The sequence below is a fragment of the Carassius auratus genome, unplaced genomic scaffold (assembly GCF_003368295.1).
Source record: "Carassius auratus strain Wakin unplaced genomic scaffold, ASM336829v1 scaf_tig00005282, whole genome shotgun sequence".
In the NCBI taxonomy this organism is placed as follows: domain Eukaryota; kingdom Metazoa; phylum Chordata; class Actinopteri; order Cypriniformes; family Cyprinidae; genus Carassius; species Carassius auratus.
The window spans coordinates 41,110-48,764 of NW_020523644.1; the positions used below are offsets into that span (position 1 = coordinate 41,110).

General features: G+C 41.1%; 1 pseudogene; it reads right to left on the reverse strand.

The window, feature by feature from the left end:
* Positions 1-1,437: 1,437 nt before the first annotated feature.
* LOC113070799 (B-cell lymphoma/leukemia 11A pseudogene) lies at positions 1,438-7,133 on the reverse strand (annotated as a pseudogene).
* Between the last annotated feature and the right edge of the window lie 522 nt (positions 7,134-7,655).

Consider the following 7,655-nt stretch of genomic DNA (forward strand, 5'->3'; position numbering starts at 1 on the left):
ACATTTTTGTCACATATAAAAGTGATATGCAAATTAAAGGCAGTTTCAGGAGAGATATTCCATCTGCTTATGTGGTAAAGCTGCTAAGCTGTTTTTCTGACCTATAGAACAGGTAAGGTAACACTTTTCAAGTAACTTGGTCACATGAGCCCAGAGATTTGCAGAGCAGCCTGAAGGCCCTCCTCCGCCTATGGGCTAAACACACCATTGCTGAACAACACCAACACACAGTAGCGGGTAAAGGAACAGGGGGAGGGGAAAGTTGCCACGAGTCCAGAGCTGCTCAGGATGACGGTCCTTATTATTTGACACGCACACACCCAGCGGAGTTCAAGTAAATGAGACTTAAACACTGTCCTGGCTTTAGTACGATACTCTGAGCTGTTTAAGTGTGCGTGTGTGTGTGTGTGTGTGGGTGTCAAGTGTCCTTGACAAAAAAATAAATAAATAAATAAATAACAGACAAAAATGTACAGAGAAATCTTTGCCACCAGACACAGGTATACTTATTTGTTTTTTATTATTAATTGTTTTCAATAAAGGGACAAAATTGGTTGGTGAACAAGATAATGTAGACAACTGCCAGAAAACAGAGACAGTGGTTTCTCCAATAAAACTCAACATAGACCAGAAACAAAAACAACAAAAAAGCAAGTCTGTCTATGACCTTTGGTCATTCTTTTTATTTTTATATAAAAAAAGAAGAATTAAGAAACATGAAAACAAATGAACAAAAAAGGATCCATTCTATGTCTCCGTTTTGAACAGAGTATTTAAGCAATAATAAATAGTGACTCCCATTGAAAAAGATAAAGTTCAAGTTCAAGTTACAACAAACAGCTCTCATAACAGGAATAGAAAAGGCTGATAACAAAATATTCCACATTGCCATTTACAAAAGTGTATGAACTTAAGTGGGCTGCTCCTTTAGTTCCATTTCATTTTTAAATATGCTTTGCATATGAAAGTCATCCAAATCTAAATATAAAGCACCATTTAATATTTGGCAATGAAAAAAAACACCTGCAAAACATTGATTATTTGAATTGATTTATTTGAATGATTTTTTTGTTTGTTTGTTTGTTTACTGCATATGACGTTAGCTTTTTTTTTCAAGATGCTGGAATGTATTCAGGTGAGACGGGTGAAAAGACAGAAGCACACAACAGAACAACCCAACATTAGCTTGCTGTACTGCATACAGAATGGCAGCAGGAGATTTTTAAAAAGAAGAACAGAAAAAAGATATGTACAACCACCTGTTTTAGCTAGTGTGGACATTCTCAAAAGACTCCTTGGGGAAACCATTGAATGGCCTCCTTTGTACAATGCCACATACTTTAATTTTTTAATTTGATTTTCTATTTTTAAACATACAAATAATTTGCACTATATTATCCTGCCAAATTAAAAAAATATACCGTGGCAGCTTGTTGGTTTTTCCACTACCAAAAAAGGTACAATAATACCTTTTGAGAGAACAAGCAACAGTTAAAAATACAAGCCTCAATATAAATACTGTGGTACCTACACTAGGTGAACATTTAATTCAAATACCATTCTAGAAATACAGAAGAAAGTAGACCATAAATGTGTTTTAGCATAGGAACTGACATGATGTGCATTTTCCTATAATTATGTTTCTCTATTATATATTTTATATATAATCTTAAACCTTTCCCCAATGCAAATTTGACCTGAAGAGCTGTGAAGAGCCAAAATGGAAAAAAAAGAAGAAAAAGCAGAAAAAAATCACAGATTTTTCCCATTTTATATATATTGTGATCCAGTCTTGAACACCACCAAGACGAATAGGAAAACAGAAACAACAAACTTAAATACAGTTTCCCCTAAGATAATGAAATGTTACTTTTTAAAAAAAGTCATTTTATTTTCATACTTAAAAAAAGATTTGTACAAAAAAATTCTTGCAGTGAAAGCAGCAAGTTTCAATTGTCCATAATTTGTCAAGCACTGTGTGCTTTGACACAATAATATTATATCGGAGTTGGGCTTTATCTTCATGAGGTGTGAGGAGGAGTTGGCTTTTTTTACATTAAATAATGACACCATGTTTGATTCAATAGGAAGTTTTCCCTCTCGTGAATACCTGTAAACTGGGAAACTTTAACAGTGCACTTCGTTGTCCAACAAGCAAGCAATCTTAATTTATATTTAACTACTATACCTCCAAATAGCATGTTTAATATAAAAAAGGACAGAGTTCAAGTGCCGTCTAAACACCAAAAAACATTGTCTAAAGTCATCAATGTCATAATGCAACAGTGAAAAAGAGTCTCCTCTGAATGTCAACTTATACCACACTATTTGTGAAACTCATAAAACAAAGGAACAAAAGTGACGTGTATGGTTTTCCCTCTCTCTGTCTCTCTCTCTCGTCTGTCTTTCAGGTTTAGGGAGCTCAGACATAGGCAATAATAAAGGAATAAGATTTTGACTCAGACCTGTAGGCAATTCATAGTTAATCATCACTGACAGCTGCAAATATTTCAATGCTTTCTTAATAACCAATTCTCAAGTGTACATTACATTAGTCTGCTCCAAATGCCCTCAGGTGTTCCTTCGCCATGGTTGTTCACACTAACAATGGTCATAAAATAAACATCAAAATGTTGTGCTACTGAAGAGAAGACTTGAACAAACACAGAAAAGTCAAATGATTGTGGACAGAAAACTAGTACCGTCAAGTACAGTACCTTCAGATAGACGAAGTAAACAAGGCTAAATCCCACACCATATACTGCATGTGCCATGCCCAGGACATAAACCACAATGTAGGGGATACATTTTACATAGATACCTAATGATGATTAATTAGAAATTTCCTTAGCTTTATGATTATTACTATTTCTCTCTAAAGTCAGTGTTGACTATAGCTGTCAGGTGCTTGATGCAAGAACCTTCTGAGGATCCAATCGATCCTTATGTAGTATCTAGCTGAGACTCCAGAATAACAGCAGATGAGATTAACCAATGCAGTTTCAAGATATCCAAGGCACTCTTTTTGTTTGTTTTACCAAATGATAGTACAAATTCAAATCTTAATGTTTCCTTTTTAAGAAATTCAAAGGCTGTCATTACTTTTATTTTGTAATTTGGGGCCATTAGTATATTAACCCTATATGGACAGAACATCTCTTTGAAAGATTAATTTAAGTGCGATATATCCAGCCCGTCCAAAGAGGGTTAAGTGGAAGCCTGTAGTCCTCCATGTTACAACACAAAACTGTACATGATATGTATTACAGAAAGTATGCAGCATGGTCGTTTTACTTTTCTTTTCTTTTTCTTTGATCTTAAAAAAGAAAAAGAAAGAAAAAAACATTTTCAAAATAATGAACGATAAAACAGCAACAAATTTACTAAACAACTAACCAACCAGGGACCATTTATTTTTAGAATTAGCCAAAATATATCATGCATGCTGTCAAATTTTCCAAAATGGCAAAGAAAAAGTACACAACATGTAAATTATTGCACAAGAGAAAGGCTCCAAGTTTGCGTCAATGCAATAGTATTGCCCCGATACAGATCATGCATTCAACGGTTAATGAAAAGGGTGTGCTGGTGGTGCCAAGCACGTTGTCTTAGCCACCACTGGACTAGCGAAACAGGAAAATCTACAAGGATGAGGGTGGTAGTGGGGTGTTATTTGCTGTTAATGGGGCAAGTGAGCCACCAAACTCCACCGCTACTCAGTTTTAATTTCATTACTCAATGCGCGGTCACTGTGCCATTTTTTCATGTGTTTCTCAAGGGTGCTATACACACTAAAAGGCATGTGACAGATTTCACATTTGTAAACGTCCTTGCCCACTTGCCCGTGTGTTTTCATGTGCCGTGTTAACTTGCTGCTCTGAGCGCAGGCATAATTGCAGAGCTCACACTTATAAGGCCTCTCACCCGTGTGGCTGCGCCGGTGCACTGTCAAATTGCTGCAGTTTTTGAATACTTTGCCGCAGTACTCACAGGTGTCACTGCGTCTGCCATCTTTTGAGCTGGGCCGACCAGGACCCCCAAGGTGTGGTGTGCTGCCACCACTACCAGTCCCGCTGCGGCCCGAGACACCACCATCCAAGTCCCCTGGTGGTGTAGAGAAGCGCAGGCTTCCATTCTCTGAGGAGTGCTCTGAAGACGAGGCGAAAGGCGATTGTCTGGAATCCCCGAAATTCAAAAAGGGGTCCTTCAGCTGCCGAGAGGCAGCATAGCCAGCCAACCACTGGGAATAGACATTCTCAGTGTTGGGGATTGTTGGGGTGGAGATGTCAAAGTCCTTCTCTAGCTTGATTCGTTTGGAGAAAGGACTAAGTGAGCTGGGACTTCCCAGTAGGAGCTTCTTGGACAAACCAACAGAGGCAGACTCATTGGGGGATGAGCCTCGACCATTGATAGCTGAGCCACAGCCCTCGTCCACTCTGTCTGATTCCAGAGCTGAGTCCTCATCACACATGTCCCTATGTGCATCATTGTCAGAGTTTAGGGCTCCTCGCTTGTGTTGATGAAACACCTCACTGTAGTGCTGCATGCTGGCAGCCAAGCCCATGCCCTGCATAACCTCAGGCAATGAGCGTGGGATCCCATCCTCGCCCCCACCCAGACGTCTGCCGTTGTTCTCGTGGTGCCGTGCAGCCTTCAGGTTGAGGCTGAAGTGGAAGTTGTTTCTACCTCTATCTCTCTCCGGTTCTTCCTCCTCAACTTCCTCCTCTTCCTCTTCCTCTTCCTCCTCTTCTTCCTCCTCCTCTTCCTCCTCTTCTTCTTCCTCTCCATTCTCTGAAATCAGACGGTCGTTTTCACTTTTGAATTTGGCTACCACAGACTTGAGGGCATTACTGGCACTACCCACCAAATCGCTGGTTCCAGGCTCAGGGGAGCTGGCTGTGGACAAGCCATCATCAGACTTGACCGTCATGGGCGATGACTTGTTCATGTGTGTCTTCATGTGCCGCTTTAGCTTGCTGGCTTGCGTACAGGCATGGTCGCACAGGTGGCACTTGTAGGGTTTCTCACCCGTGTGACTGCGTCGATGCACGATTAAATTACTCTGGAACTTGAAGGTCTTCCCACAGAACTCGCAAGACTTGCTTTTCATTGGCGTGTTGGGCTGTTGTGTAAGAGGGGTCGGGGTGGACTGGGAGCCAGAGGGGGACTGCATGGAAGGTAGAGGAGGGGTGGATAGAAAGGTTGGGTTAGTTCCTGACTGGAATGGTTGTAATAGCCTTTGCATAGGGCTGGGCCTGTTGGGTGAGAGAGGAGGAGTTGACCCTGAGGTGTTACCAGCCAGTTCCCTCAACCTACGAGAGAAGTCCATAGCTGGGGGATCCATTGGTATGGGGTTCAGGCGCAGCACCCTGTCGAAGGCACTCGGGTGGTGGGTGGCCAAAGCCAGCTCCTCCGGGTTCAGGTGATCCATGCGATGAGGGTCCAAGTGATGGCGGGGTGGAGAGCTGAAGAGAGGTGGCGTAGGGGGAAACCGACCCTCTCGGAGAGGAGGTCCATCGCGTCCAGAGTTGGGTATTCGCAGAAGGTTAAATGGGCTTCCCTCTGGGAGATGGATGCCATGCAAGGGGGGCTGAGAGGAGCAATCTGCACCCATTCCTGAAGGAGCTCCCACACGGGGTGTGAGCGGACCTCCGTGCTCACTCTCAAGGTAGATGCGGAAGCCATGAGAGTTCTGGGCATGTTGCAGCAGAAACCAGGCACTGCTGAACGGCTGCTTACAGGTTGTGCAAGTGTAGATGCTAGGCTCATCTTTACCTGCAGAACACAAAAGAGAAGAGTTAATTCTCTAACTGTACCAAAGATATTAAATGCAACTCATTTAAAGGAACTACAGAATAGAATAGAACTATTAATAGATCTCTAGATCGATCTGCTACATGTGTTTGTTCATACTTATTCCCTTTCTCACCGCCTCCCTAGTGTATTTTGGACCTACAAAAAGCCTACAAATTGTGTCTTAATCATTTATGAACCTCCCTCATCTCCAGTCTAGACCCCAGACCTGTGCAGCCCCCGGCACATACTAACAGTCTCTCATCAGCTTTAACCCCTCAGCAGGCTAAAGTAACAGTAAACACAGCTCTTATTATAAACATGCTCCCAAACAGCACTACAGACCACAATCCAGTAGAGCAGAGATTTCACAACACAAAACCAGACAAAGCATAGAAAGACTGTGTTGGGGTTTAGCTCAGGTCTTTGCATGGGGTGATACACTCATGCTTTTGGCTTCTTGTAACAGTTGTCAGCAGAGTTATAAAAGCAAACAATAGTGCACTCTCAAGCTAAACACTTTCATCCATGTACTAAAACAGATGAACAGGAAGCATACAATAAAGAAGGAATATATAATTTCTGCAGTGCAATGAATAAATTCCTAAATAATAAATATATATATTATTAAGTGCTGCAAATGCCATATGCACCATCAACAGGTAAACAAGCATCAGGTTCAGGTTGCCTTTAGTTAAAAAACACATGATTAACTCACAAATTGCAATGAAATGGATATTTTCATGAGGTAATGAGTAGCAGTTTGAACTTTGAAAAATACCAGCGCTAGAAATGGATGTTACATGCAAGATACAGATATTTACCTAAGGTCAAGCGGCAAGGTCAAGCGGTCAGAAAAAGAGCCATCATCCACACAGGAACCACAACAACAAACAGCGAAAATGGACAGGGGATATGGATTTAACCCCCCACCAGCCAGAGGTCTCTAAACTGCTATCATATACTTTTTACAACCATCCCGTGAGAAAGAGGGTAGAGGGAAAAAAGCGGAGAGATGACGGGAAGAAAGGCTGAAAGAGGTGCTGAACGGAGTCGAACAGGCAGTGTGCACTCTTTCATCTCGTTTGTTTTCCTCAGAGGGGCTTTCTCTGAAGTTTTCAATAGCCAGCAAAGCATGTAACGAGGCAAGGCCTTTCTGCTGCTCAGAGGAGGAAAGGCAGGCCAGAGCCACTGTGGATTTTCTCAGATAATCCTGTTAATGCACACAAATGGGGGGTGGTTCTGGAAGGCTCTGTGGCGGGCAGTCAGCCACCTCCGGACATTGCTGTACCCTTTTGTGCTGTCATCATTTTGTCTCTGCCTTGGCACTTCTTAAACATGGTAACAGAAAACACACAACCACTCTACATGAGAAATATGGACAACAAATAAATTAGAAGTGTTTAGGAATGAGGGTTAGGAATAACATGAGTAAAGCTCAAAATAATTTAAAACGAGGTGACGTATACTGGTGTTTCCCAAACTTTTTTTTTTTTTATCATTTTAAGCACATCCGTGACATCAAACTATAAATGTGTTCTCCTTTACTCAAATTATACTAGTTATCATTTACCATTATCATTTCAGGTCACTCACCTAGCAGCTTCCTATCTTTTTAATAAGAAAACGGAACTTGTTTGACTTTCACTGAGAACTGAGAGGGAAACCTTTTTCTGAGAAAGATTTATTTTTACATCAATCCAGATGAGATATATATTTATTAATTAAAGGTAGCAAAACATACATGATTAAAAGACCAAAATCAAAATCTTTCCAATAAACCTCGGAACCTGCACATACGCCTTGTATATATTCAAGACAAAGCCATTTAGACTTGACGGACAAATCTGACAGACATTTAA